The 14,041-nt window shown below is 46.4% G+C and overlaps 1 pseudogene; it reads left to right on the forward strand.

Moving 5' to 3' along the window:
• The first annotated feature begins 904 nt into the window (after positions 1-904).
• LOC133423725 (uncharacterized protein K02A2.6-like) lies at positions 905-4,571 on the forward strand (annotated as a pseudogene).
• Positions 4,572-14,041: the final 9,470 nt, after the last annotated feature.

Genomic DNA, 14,041 nt, shown 5'->3' on the forward strand with positions numbered 1-14,041 from the left:
TTTACAAGAGACACACAGCAATGAGAGTAATGAAAGAGATAAGATAAGATAAGATAAGGTAAGATAAGATAAGATAAGATAATCCTTTATTTTCTCCCTCAGTGGGGAAACGTATTTTGTTGTACACTTAGCACACACATGCAGGGGAGGGGTAAAAGAGACTAAAAAGTAAAAAATAAAAAATATATATAATTACAAAAATATGAGCAGTATATACAGTAGATTGAAAGAAAAGAAAAAGTGCAAAAAAAAGCAGGTAGAGTGTGTGTGAGTGTGATATTCTGTGTCTTGTGTTCATGTCATAACCTCACCTGCCCACTAGAGGCAGCACTCCCTCTCTCTCTTCCATATAGGTGTTGACCTTTGTCTGAACCCAGGCCCTGTGAGCAGCCATTTTGGGACTGCTGTTGGAATGTTTGCTCTCCCTGAAAATAGATAAAGAATTAACCTGCCTTGGTCTTTGTCATTCTTCCTTGGATGTTTCATTGGCGACGAGGATAAACTTTGGAGGGGGAGAGAAGCAAGTATGGCCACTATAGGCACCGTCGGGCCATTTGACAGCCAATCTCAAACATGGGAAGAGTATTGTGAAGTCTTGGAGTTTTTCTTCACAGCTAATGAGATCACTGATGCTGGTAAGAGGAAAGCCGTTTTACTCAGTTGTTGTGGCCCAGCAACATACAGTCTATGGAAGAGTTTGGTGAGCCCGGCTACACCTGGAGAAAAAAACTTTGCATTTTTGGTCACTACCTTAAAGGAACATTTCAACCCTAAGCCCAGTGAGATTGTGCAAAGGTTCAAGTTTAATACCCGGACACGCCGTCCAGGGGAGTCCATTGCAGAATATGTGGCTGATCTCAGGAAGCTTGCACGGGACTGTAATTATGGAGACACTTTACTACAGATGTTGAGAGATCGGCTGGTCTGTGGTGTGAATGATGACAGTATTCAGAGGAAACTGCTGTCGCACCGGGAGCTGGACTTCAAAAAGGCCTGGGAGATCGCCCAGTCCATGGAGACAGCTGATAAGGACGTGCGGGACATCCAGGCCCTGTGGAGGGAGGAAGCTGGAGCAGCAGGCCGAGCCAAGCCTGGGGAAGCGGTCTACCAGGTTTCGGAGCAGCGAGCCCACGTCTCACCAGCTCCGGGGCCCCAATGCTTCAGGTGCAAGGGGCGGCACTCACCCTCCGACTGTCGTTTTGCCGCCGAGACATGCCATGGCTGTGGAAAAAAAGGGCATCTAATTCGGGCCTGTAGATCCAAAGGAAAGCCCACCCCGGGTCAGTCAGGTCCCCAGGGCAAGGCAGTGGGGGGGAGGTCCCGTAGAACACATCTATTGCGAGATGGGGGTAGTAGTAGCTCTGAATCAGAGCAGGATATGTACTCCATGCATGCTTTATGTATGGTAGGACAGAACAATCAGAAGGTGCCCCCTATCCTACAGTCAGTGTTTATCAATGGCACAGAAGTCCATTTTGAGGTTGATACGGGCTGTAGTGTTACCATTGTCAGTCAAAAGCAGTATGTTAAGCTGAGAAATCTAGCTATTATGCCCAAGTTAGACACCTGCTCAATAAAGCTGAAGACTTACACCGGCGAGCGGCTTCAGGTTAAAGGCATGGCCCGGGTCACTGTAACTCCAGAATGGTTCTCGAGAGCTACCAGTTATCGTGGTGGCTGGCTCCGGTCCCAATCTCCTAGGGCGGAGTTGGCTCCAAGCATTAGCCATGGAGGTCCACTCCATTCATCAGGTGGAGTCTGCACCCAACAACCCCCCGAAACCTGGCTCCACCAGGTTAGAGGAAGTACTGATGAAGCATGACGCAGTGTTCAAAGACGAGCTTGGAACTCTGAAGGGCATCAAAGCGACTATCCATGTGGATGCGGAGGCTAAGCCGAAGTTCTTCAAGCCAAGGTCAGTCCCCTATGCTGTCAGACCCTTAGTGGAAGCCGAATTGGATAGGCTTCTTGAAGATAAGATTATTGAACCAGTGACTCACTCAGAATGGGCTGCACCTATAGTGCCCATACTCAAGCCTTGTGGGGGGGTCCGAATATGTGGGGACTATAAAGTGACTGTTAATCAGGCCTCCAGTGTAGAGCAATACCCCATTCCAAGAGTGGAAGATCTATTCGCCAAGCTCTCTGGAGGAGAACAGTTTTCCAAGCTTGACATGAGCCACGCTTATTTACAGGTGGTGTTAGAGGCGAGCTCCCAGCAGTATGTCACTATAAACACCCATAGAGGCCTATATACCTATAAGCGTTTGCCTTTTGGTGTATCATCTAGTCCTGCTATTTTTCAGAGGATTATGGAGGGGATCCTCCGGGGAATCCCTCACTGCAGTGTGTTTTTGGATGATATTCTTCTGAGTGGTCCAACAGAGGCAGAGCATCTGAAAACCCTGGAGGAGGTGCTACAGAGGATGGAAGACCATGGGCTGCGCCTCAAGCGACAGAAATGCTCCTTCCTCCAGGATGAAGTAATGTATCTGGGGCACATGATTGACAGGAATGGGCTCCGCCCAGTAACAGAGAAAATGGCCGCCATAAAAGATGCCCCCACACCTAAGACTGTTTCAGAGCTGAAAAGCTATCTAGGACTGCTGAATTATTACCATCGTTTCCTCCCTAATCTGTCTTCCCTTCTTTCTCCTCTCCACTCCCTACTCAGGAAATATGTTCGGTGGAGTTGGGGCCCAACCCAGCAGGCAGCTTTTGAGAGGTCTAAAACTCTTCTTCAGTCTTCCCAGGTCCTGGTGCACTATGACACAAAGAAGGAGGTGGTCCTGGCGTGCGATGCCTCGCCCTATGGGGTGGGGGCGGTGTTGTCCCACCGAATGCCAGATGGGTCAGAGAGACCTGTGGGGTTTGTATCTCGTACATTGACTGCTGCAGAACGGAACTATTCACAGCTGGATAAGGAGGGTCTGGCTGTGATGTTTGGAGTGAAGAAGTTCCACAACTATGTGTATGGCCGTAAGTTCACCATAGTTACGGACCATAAGCCCCTCCTCAGTCTATTTAGTGAGGCTAGAATGGTGCCTCAAATGGTTTCGCCCCGTGTCCAGAGGTGGGCGGTGACATTGGGGGCCTATAACTATGTGATGGTTTACAAAGCAGGCAAGGACCATGGAAATGCTGACGCTTTCAGCCGTCTGCCTGTTTCCTCCGGGGAGGAGGAGGGGGCAGATCCAGAGGATGGGGGTACAGTGATGATGTTAGAGCACCTGGATACCCCCCTAGTGACTGACAGACAAGTGGAGAGGTGGACCAGTCGGGACCCTGTTCTAGCCCGGGTGTGGGAGTATGTCGGGCGGGGCTGGCCTAGTGGGGTAATTAATCCCTGTTTTGCTCCCTATTACCAGAGATGAGATGAACTCAGTATCCAAGGGGGGTGTGTCCTCTGGGGGGCCCGAGTTGTCATCCCTACAAGGGGCCGTCCAGCCGTGTTGCAGCAATTGCACCAGTCACACCCCGGTATCACCAGAATGAAGGGCCTGGCACGGAGCTACGTCTGGTGGCCACAGCTGGATGCGGATGTCGAGGGGCTGGTGAGGGGCTGTAACATCTGTCAGGTAAACCGAAAAATGCCGACTCACGCTCCCCTGCATCCGTGGGAGTGGCCAGCCAAGCGATGGAGACGGATACACATAGATTACGCGGGTCCAATTATGGGACGTATGTTCCTGGTAATTATTGATGCTCACTCTAAGTGGATAGAGGGCTATCCTCTCCACTCATCGACCACGGCTGCCACCATTGAATGTCTAAGAGACTGTTTCAGCAGATTTGGACTGCCTGAGATGGTGGTCTCTGATAATGCGACTTGCTACACAAGTAGAGACTTTCAGGAGTTTATGGTCCGGAATGGTATCCAGCATGTCACCACTGCCCCCTGGCACCCGGCCTCTAACGGCCTGGCTGAGAGGGCGGTCCAAACACTAAAGTCCCTCCTGAAGAAGAGCTCAGGCGGTTCAGTGGAGGCAAAGCTGTCACGTGCTCTGTTCAGTTACAGGATCACCCCCCAGTCTACTACGGGCAAATCTCCTGCAGAGCTGATGATGAATGGGAAGCTGAGGTCTACACTGGACCTTCTGCACCCAGACCTCCAGTCTCGAGTGCAACACAAGCAGTGGAAGCAGAAGGAACAGCATGATCAGCATGCCAGAGCCCGGAGTCTCCAGGAGGGGGCTCCCGTCTACACCAAGAACTTCAGTGTTGGGCCCAGCTGGATTCCTGGCACGGTGGAGTCGGTGACGGGTCCAGTGTCATGCACAGTGCTGCTGGGTAGTGGTCAGCGGGTAAGAAGACATGTTGACCACGTACGCCATCGTTCCCCTCCCCCATCACCTACCCTATCACGCGCCGATGCTCCTAGGGAGTTTCCCCAAGTTCCATGTCCTTCTTCATCCCCACCCATGGACATAACTACCGATCCCTCCGGGTATGAGCAAAGTACCAATGTGGAGTGCTCCCCACCTGACCCACCAGCGGCCACTCCACCAGCCCCACCAGTGCTCAGGAGGTCTGGCCGGGAGTCTCGTCCCCCAGACCGCTATGTGCCTTGAGGGACTTGATTCCTACAGGGCACTGTTTCAGACTGTCTTCATCAAGGATGGGAGGGTGTGATATTCTGTGTCTTGTGTTCATGTCATAACCTCACCTGCCCACTAGAGGCAGCACTCCCTCTCTCTCTTCCATATAGGTGTTGACCTTTGTCTGAACCCAGGCCCTGTGAGCAGCCATTTTGGGACTGCTGTTGGAATGTTTGCTCTCCCTGAAAATAGATAAAGAATTAACCTGCCTTGGTCTTTGTCATTCTTCCTTGGATGTTTCAGTGAGGTAGACAGCCAGATATTGCACATATGATATTGCACATCTTGTAATGTTATTGCACAAATTATTGTCCGTTGGCTACTGACAGGAGGCCTGGTTGTGGAGTCTGATGCAGCGGGGAGGAAGGACCTGCGATGCCTCTCAGTGACCCATCGCGGGTGACGAAGCCGGTCACTGATGGAGCTCTCCAGGGCTCTGACAGTCTCATGAAGGGGGGGGGGGGGGCATTGTCCATGATGGAGGACAGCTTTGCCACCATCCTCCTCTCCCCCACCACCTCCACCGGGTCGAGACTGCAGCCCAAGACAGAGCTGGCTTTCTTCACCACTTTGTCCATTCTCTTCCTCTCTGCTGCTGTGATGCTGCTACCACACCATAAAAGATGGCCGACGCCACCACAGAGTCATAGAAGGTCCTCAGGAGGCCGTCCCTCACTCCAAAGGACCTCAGTCTGCACAGCAGGTGGAGTCTGCTTTGGCCCTTCTTGTAAAGTGCTTCTTGTAAAATGTTCACCTGCGAGGGGGAACTTTGCGGGTGGGGGGGGGTAGACTGGAATAGACAGGGAGTGGGAAGGACAGGTGGTTCTCAGTCACAACACTACACAAAGTGGGGGCGTAGGCTTCCTGTTCTCCAGATTGTTTACTCCAGAGTTTGTAGAGGTAGAGTATGTAGTTAAAGGACGATGTTTTTTTAATTAAAGCACAGTTTGAGCACTATACACTGTTTTTTATTAACGGTACAGAGAGGAAGAACTTTTTAGAACAAGTCAACACCCGACTGAATTGCTGTTGTCCGGAGGATTTTATATTTCTGGGTGGGGATTTTAACTGTACTGAGTACGAGCTTTTAGATCGTAACCGTGCAGAGCGGTTACGTGCCGTAGTGTGTGTGTGTGTGGGTGTTTTACTTTTTCTGCATGTGTAGGAGCTGCTGGGATGGTGCCTTGCAGCTGTGGCCCATCTACAATCAGGAGGCTTCGCAGGTGTGACAATCAGGAGACTGCTACTAAGGAGAGTGGACTGGAGCTGCCGGGGGGCTCTCCTGTGTGGACCGTGCCGTCTGCTGTGTTTGGTGTCCGTGGACTGCTTCAGTGCTCCCCAGAACCGCTGTCTCACCACCTTGCGTTCTGCCAGTGTTTTTTTGATTTAGTTGTATCCTACAAGTGTGTAGCGAGGTTAATTTGGTTCCTAGAGACCGGTGTTATTCTTGAGTTGTCCTGATCGTGCTTGGTTGTCCCTCCTTTTGAGTGGATTGTTTTTTGTTAAGTGGTTAGTCCTTGTTGTCCTCGGTTTTTGGAGGATTGTTTTGTGTTTAACAATTATTGAGTCCTTGGTTGTTAATAAAATCCCTGAATTTTGTTTAAACTCCCAGCCGTCACCTTTTTCCCTTCCCGGGAAATTTCTACTATTGTTGCTCCTGAACCTCCTAGTATGTTCAGTTCGTAACAGACAGTTTTCTTAAAATTTGGTGCTATGAGGACTTCTTTGTGACTGAGGTTGTGACTTTGTGGTCAAGGTAAAATGTAACGTATGATTTGCAAGTGTAAATAAAGTATGTTTGTAAAAATCTTCTTGTCTTTGGACGCTTGTTGCTAGGCAACAAGTTATCATAGAGACATCATACAAATGTTCCCTGGCTCGCCACGCTGTGGACTTCAACATATTCAAATTTCATGAAGCTGTGATTTTAAGGAAAGTTTTTGTCAAAATTCATGCCAAATGGCCCCATTCATTCAGATGGGGTTTTTAGGCATGGTGAAAAAAAAACCTATCCGTTAATGTAGCCTGAACCGGAACGTGCACCCACACATAGCATACATAAACACATGTGGATCCATCGTGCCTAGAAGGGCAATAATTTTCTCAGTCAAAAGCGTTACCGTGGCAACGCTAGATGCCAAGAAGCAGGAAAAGGTGAAAATTCGGACGCTTATATAATACACCCCCTACTTTCTACCACTAGCCCTCAGCCACTACCACTAGCCCTAAAAATAGGTAGGGCCCTTGTAATCTTCCCTAGGGATTGGGACACCAGTTGCTATGTTACTGTGTGGTTTATGTTCGTGTACGTAAGCAACTGCGTAGTTACGTTTGCACATACGTCACACCACATCAGGAAGCCGAGAACTAGAAGCTGTTTTAATTTCCGCTGTAGCGCTGTTAATATGCCACTTTAAGTTTTAATATTTTTTCAGGCATAAAAGTAACTGTTAAGATCCCCAACCTGGGCTCAGTTTATCCAAATAAATTTGGATAATATATATATATATATTTAATATATATATTAAATATAGTAATAATGCACATATATATACCTTTGGTTTCTACCTTCATGGTATCAATCATTAATATGTGTGCAGACAAGGTAAAAAAAAAAAAGATTCAGAGAGGAATTGGGACACCACTACCCTCACGGGAACGCGAAAAATGTAGGGGTAGGACTGAAAAGTAGGGGTAGTGGGTGTATTGGGACTGGGCAATTTATTTTTAATTTGTTTGGCGTTACTCCTGCTTGTGACTGGCTCCAAATCAGCCCTTAACTCATTCAACAGCTCCAAGATGGAATCGCTAGATAGTCGATATGTTTCAACTATCTGGTTTTCATTCATTCCAAACAAATTTACACGAGTCCGAAAGACTCTCTCTGCGTATTCTTTGATTTTGTCGATGTCGCCTCCTTGCCACAATAACAGCAGCCATCGGTGCGTAATTCTGGGCAGATTAGCACCTTCCTTTCCAACGCATTAAATACAGACGCAATCACAATCCCCGCAATTACTTTCAGGCTTAGTAAATCTTATTGCGTGTGGTAAATGAACCTATTTGCATTTTCCCCTCCCAGTATTTAGCGCTTTCTGGCGGGTACGCCCCATATTGATTATTCATCAGGGCAAAAGTACAACAGCTTGTGCTATTTTGCTCATTTTAGAGGCGCAGTCCTCTTTGCACGCTGTTAGTAGATCAGCTTGCACATTGGTTTGCGGCTGATGTCAAGTTTGCAGACGTTTTTACGCATGCAAACCTTTAGTAAATCAGGCCCTTACAGTGCAACTGTTGAATAACAACAAAAAAAGAACCTGGCTGGCCCAGAGGATGTCTGGCTGGTCCAGGAGAGGGACCAGCCAGTTCATTAATACTTTCTTTTTTTCTGATCTGTGCTTATTTTATATTCCTTGACTCCCCTCCTTTTTAACATATTTCTAGAGACATTTGATGAGTCTAGTGCAGAAGAGGTAGAGGATGCTTTGGCTTGGCTATAAAAGTGAGGGAAGAACCTGGCTGGTCCAGAGCAGGGAGGATGTCTGGCTGGTCCAGAGGAGGTGGTTGCTGGTCCAGAGCAGGGAGGATGTCTGGCTGGTCCAGAGGAGGTGGTTGCTGGTCCAGAGGAGGGAGGATGTCTGGCTGGTCCAGAGGAGGTGGTTGCTGGTCCAGAGCAGGGAGGATGTCTGGCTGGTCCAGAGGAGGTGGTTAATGGTCCAGAGGAGGGAGGATGTCTGGCTGGTCCAGAGGAGGTGGTTGCTGGTCCAGAGCAGGGAGGATGTCTGGCTGGTCCAGAGGAGGTGGTTGCTGGTCCAGAGGAGGGAGGATGTCTGGCTGGTCCAGAGGAGGTTGTTGCTGGTCCAGAGCAGGGAGGATGTCTGGCTGGTCCAGAGGAGGTGGCTGCCAGCCTTTTGGTTTTCCTGTACTGTTGTACCAGTTTGTTTACCACCTTTGATGTCTGCATCTTTGCTGCCGCATCCAGCCTTTTCTCCTTTTGTGCCTGTTCACTCTCTTTCTTTTTTGTCAAATGTAACTGGTAAGTTTGGTATGATGACAGGCAGGATCGCCTCAAAGGCTGGTCTATGGTCATATTTGAGGCAGTCCAGTCCCTGGCTTTCATTGTGGACTTAACAACTGCAAGGCTCTCATATGTTTCCACATTCATAGAGCACCTGTCTGCTTCAAGGATGTCATCCATTACATTGAATGATCCTTCCACCAGTGGGCCTGTGAAGATGGAAAGAAGAGCTTTGACCAACTTACAGAGGGTGGGATACCTCGCACCTCTCTCTGGATTTTTCAGAGATGCAACTCGGCTCCACCAGTCTACATCTTCCTCTATGCGTTTGGTGCCATCCTCTTCAATGTAGGTCTGGGCATAAGGTACCAGGTCTGCATCAATCTGGTATGCGAGAGCCTCTTCCTGTAGTCCACCAAGCTCTTCTGAGGGAACAACATTGGGCTCCACATACAGAGTCACACTGCATTAGAAATGGACTCAGAGCATAGAGTGAGGTTACTATGCTGTTGTCCAGGGGGAGATTTTTGAGTAGGAACTCCGCTGATTTCATGTACCCTTCTCTGAGAGAGCTGTAGATATTTCCAACCCATATCTTCCTCTGAATACGGGCCTTGGTCATCGCAGAATAGGAGAACCTTCCGACACAAAGCATTTTGTTTGACAGCTGCAAATCTCTGCTCCGGACATCAACCTTGAGGATCTCCTTTGCACTCAGTGGGTTAGCCTCTGCCTTCATACATTTGCTGAGAAGCTCTCTCACAAGGGCCACCATTTCCACATGCAGCAGGTGCACCATTGTTTTTTCCTGCTGCAGTTTTTTCACAAATCCTCGAAATATTGGAAGGACACCTGCAAACAACACAAAATATATTAAAATAAATGAATTTGATATTTTTCAAGACTCACAACCAGTGTTAAGAAGTAAACAAATACTATCTATTCAGGGTACCGTATTTAAAGGGATTGTGACATGAAAAACACATTTTTCTAGATTTTTTGTGTTTTGTTGGGTGTCTTGACATCAATTACACCCAAAAAACAACGAACTTTTAACATTCAGTGTATTGTGTGCTTTCTGGGATTTTCCGCATGACTGTGCAAAAACGGCGCACCTGGTTTGGTGGCGGATCGTTACGTAACGATCCGCTAAATCACCGCCCCCTCCACCCAGCTCCCTGTCTCCTCTCCTCTCCAGCGCACCATAAAGGCTGATTTATGGTTCCGCGTTACACCGACGCAGAGCCTACGGCGTAGGGTTACGCGGCGACGCGCACCATACGCTGAACCCTACGGCGTAGGCTCTGCGTCGATTTAACGCGGAACCATAAATGAGGCTTAACACGCCTCTTTTGTTCTAATCACCGGAGGAAAACTGCTAAGAAGACCCGCGGCCACTGACTGGGCTTAAGATAAGGGGACAGTGCTGCTTGCATGCCTTTATTTTTATGATTGTTTGCTGTGGTTCGCCCTGCTGCTTTTCCGTGCATGCTTCGCCTGTCGCTCCGACGCCGCTGTGAGCGTATGGCTGGAGGAGGAGGAGGTTTGGAGGAGGAGCGGAGCAATGATTGACAGGAAAGGGGGGAAAGGAAGCATTTTTCACGGCGCAAAAAAACACTGTAATAAAAAGCCAGGAAAAGATTACTAGAGTGAAGTTTTTCTTGTTACACTCTTTTAGACACATTTGAGGGATGTTGCCCAAGACTTTTAATAGTGTTAAAAGCATGTTAAAAATGATGTTACTAGTGAAAGTTACTAGTGAAATATTCCTTAAGGATAAAAATGTCCACCAATACAGCTGCTCTAAAAATATATTGGATAATTTATTTATTTATTTACTTATATATTTATCTTATCTTATTTTAAGATACCTCTGAACAAGTGGATCATGACTTTCATTCTTTCGAACTCTGTGAAGAGCACTGAGATCCGTCCCTTCCGGTTCTGGTTAGCTTGTGTTCTCACTCGGGATGCTCTGGCCTGCTACACACACACACAAACACACTCAAGATTATGCATGCCAACACACATTGATACCTACACACATATCACTGACGACACTGCTGAATTCTCCTTGCTAAATAAAATGTAACCACTCAAAAAAAAAGGCAGCCCATCATTACATTACATACAACCAGTGTTGGGGGTAACGCGTTACAAAAGTAACGCAATTACAGTAATGTATTACTATTTGCTGTAACGCAGTAATATAACGCATTACTAATACATTTTCAGTAATATTTTACTCGTTACAATCTAAGTAACGCGCGTTACAACGCATTTTAACCCGTTTAGCTGTTGTTTTTTAAAGAATTCACCAACACCGCGTCCGCGAGACATCCCGACAACAGAAAAAAGCGTTGGGAACGCGGCGCTGCGGAACGTAGTGCCGCTGGACACTGTTTGTGTGGGGACTGATCAGTGAGCAGAGCCGGCAGGGAAAAGTCAACAGTGCGGCGTGTCCGCGTGTAACTTAAATCTACCATGGTCTCAGCGTTAGGGCTGGCCAAGTGAGGCTTTATTAATATATGGGCTTTATACATTTATTAAATATATATGAGCGCGGAGTCGGCGAGGAGCTACGCGCGGCGAGGAGCCCGAGCCGGGCTCACAGTGGTTGGTGTAACGCGGAACCATAAATCAGCCTTAAACCACACCTGCAGCCCATCAGGAGGAGAGGTTAAAACAGCTGCGAGTTGTTGATTGCTGGTTCGTTTTGTTAACTCTGAGAGCTTTATTGGTTTGTTTGTTAGCTTGCTGGTGTTTTTTTTCTCTCTGGGAGTTATTTATGAAGAAGTTCTGAGTTCCGTGTGAGCAGTATTCGAGTTGAGGGGGGATGAGGGCTGATGTGATGGCACCCCCCCTGAAATTAAAACGGTCCAAATCACCCCCCCCTGAAATAAAAACGGTCCAAATCACCCCCCCCTGAAATAAAAACGGTCCAAATCATCCCCCCTGAAATAAAAACAGTCCAAATCATCCCCCCTGAAATAAAAACGGTCCAAATCATCCCCCTGAAATAAAAACGGTCCAAATCATCCCCCCTGAAATAAAAACGGTTCAAATCATCCCTGAAATAAAAACGGTCCAAATCATCCCCCCTGAAATAAAAACGGTCCAAATCATCCCCCCTGAAATAAAAACAGTCCAAATCATCCCCCCTGAAATAAAAACGGTCCAAATCATCCCCCTGAAATAAAAACGGTCCAAATCATCCCCCCTGAAATAAAAACGGTTCAAATCATCCCTGAAATAAAAACGGTCCAAATCATCCCCCCTGAAATAAAAACGGTTCAAATCATCCCTGAAATAAAAACGGTCCAAATCATCCCCCCCTGAAATAAAAACGGTCCAAATCATCCCCCCTGAAATAAAAACGGTCCAAATCATCCCCCCTGTAAAACTGCCATCCCTCCTTTCCATCCCTTATGTCATTTCATCAATGAATGTGGTTTTACTGCTATTTCAACATTTAGAGTCATCACCAGAAAAATAACACCAGAAAAATAACTTATTTGACAATTTTCACCTGTTTCAAGTAAATTTTCACTTGAAATAAGTAGAAAAATCTGCCAGTGGGACAAGATTTATCTTTTTTTGCTATTTTGTTGAAAGTAACTCAAAAGTAATACACAAGTAGTGTAACGCATTACAATTCAGATATAGTAATATTGTAATGTAACTAATTACTTTCAAATGACAGTAACTAGTAATATATAATGTATTATATTTTGGATGTAACTTGCCCAACACTGCATACAAAATATAGCCCACAAGCAATGCACTTATGTAACGGGGATGGTTTTAGGACCCTGGGGAGCCTTTAAAGGGAGAGCAGAAGCAGCGCTCTCTCTCTCTCTCACCTGCAGAAGTGCAGACACTCAGCAGAAGGCACGCCAAACATTTGTTGTGGTAGGTTGTGATTTGAAGGGAAATATTTTATTCACATTGTAATGCATTAAAAACATTATTTTAATGGATATACATTTACTTTACTAGAAGAGCAGCGGCAGCAGTTGGGGCAGATTCAGTGTGGACATTGTGTGAGGTTTGATGATTGTAAGTCATGCACTTTATATTTAACTGTGAATGCATTGAATTTTGTGGTGTTAATGTGTTTTATGTTTTTTTAGTATCTGTCTCTGACAAAAGAATAACTGCTGCTCCGGGTGCTAGTTAAAAACAACTTTAAAGGGCGACAACCTATTAACTGCTGGTCGGGGTTTAGTAAAGCTACTTGAAGGTACAGCATGTTGAATGGTGTGTTTTATTTAAGTATTGTATCTTAACCTATGGAACAAAACTTAACACTTATGTCTGTGTTCATAGGACTGTCTGCGAGAGAAGTGACTGTCACTGTTTTTTTCCCTCCTAATACTTTGTTTCATTTGGGCCTTCTTGTTTTCTTTTATTTGTTTTGGTTGTTATTTTAGTTGGGCTAAGTGCAATATCTACCAGGCGCCAGACAGCGCCTTAGTGGCCACCGGTTTGGGGGAAGCTATAGCATTAATAATTTAGTGATCCCTTTTGTTTTGTGTGCTTATATTTTGGTTGCAGTGCAAACCCAACCTTGAGACCGTGCAAGTGATTCATTAGAGTGCAGTGGTGTTGTTACTCTACTGGTTTGGGTTTCTTTTTGAGTTATTGGGTCCTGAATGCGTGAGCTGATCCTATTTATCCCCTTACCGTCACTTGGATGATGTGTGCTTTTGCCTAATGCATATGACGCCTGCCCTTTTTAAATAAGTTAATTTTGTAATAAACTATTTTCATGATTTATTGGCCTCCTGTCCTGGTTATTATGGACATTACCTGGTTGCATAGTGAACTAAAGTGTTGAAGAAGTTGGTTCAATCACTACACTTACTACAGATTAACAGAAACAATACAATAAAATACATATCATAAATTGGTTAAGATTACATGTATTACCTGTATTTGTGTTCTTCACTTGGATCCAGCACATGGTAGTAGTGAAACCACCAGGACATCCAGGAGCTCATTCAGCCTGCTGCATACCTCCAGCATCTGAATAAATCTGTTGCTGATTGGTCTGATCAAGCTCTTATGAGGAAGATGGAGCAGACTCTGAAACTCTGAAAAAATATCCTTCTGCTTGGGTGACTTCTCGATGTCATAGTATACATTAGAGCAGAAATCTTCCACTTCTGAGCTGAATGGGCTCAAGAGTGCTTTGGCAGCATTGGAAACCATATGAACAGTGTCTCCAGAGATGTCAAGGTTAGGGTTCTCCCTCCTAACCCGTGTCTCAAGTTCAGTCCTCTTTCCCCTCATAACGGCACAATTGTCCAGTAAAATGCTTGTGACTTGTTTCCACTCAAGCTCATAAGACTGCAGGACATCTTTTATTTCCAGCAGAAGTGCTGAAGCATTGGCAATATTAATCTTTCTGCTTGCCAGATGT

Source organism: Cololabis saira, chromosome 22 (assembly GCF_033807715.1).
Source record: "Cololabis saira isolate AMF1-May2022 chromosome 22, fColSai1.1, whole genome shotgun sequence".
In the NCBI taxonomy this organism is placed as follows: Eukaryota; Metazoa; Chordata; class Actinopteri; order Beloniformes; family Belonidae; genus Cololabis; species Cololabis saira.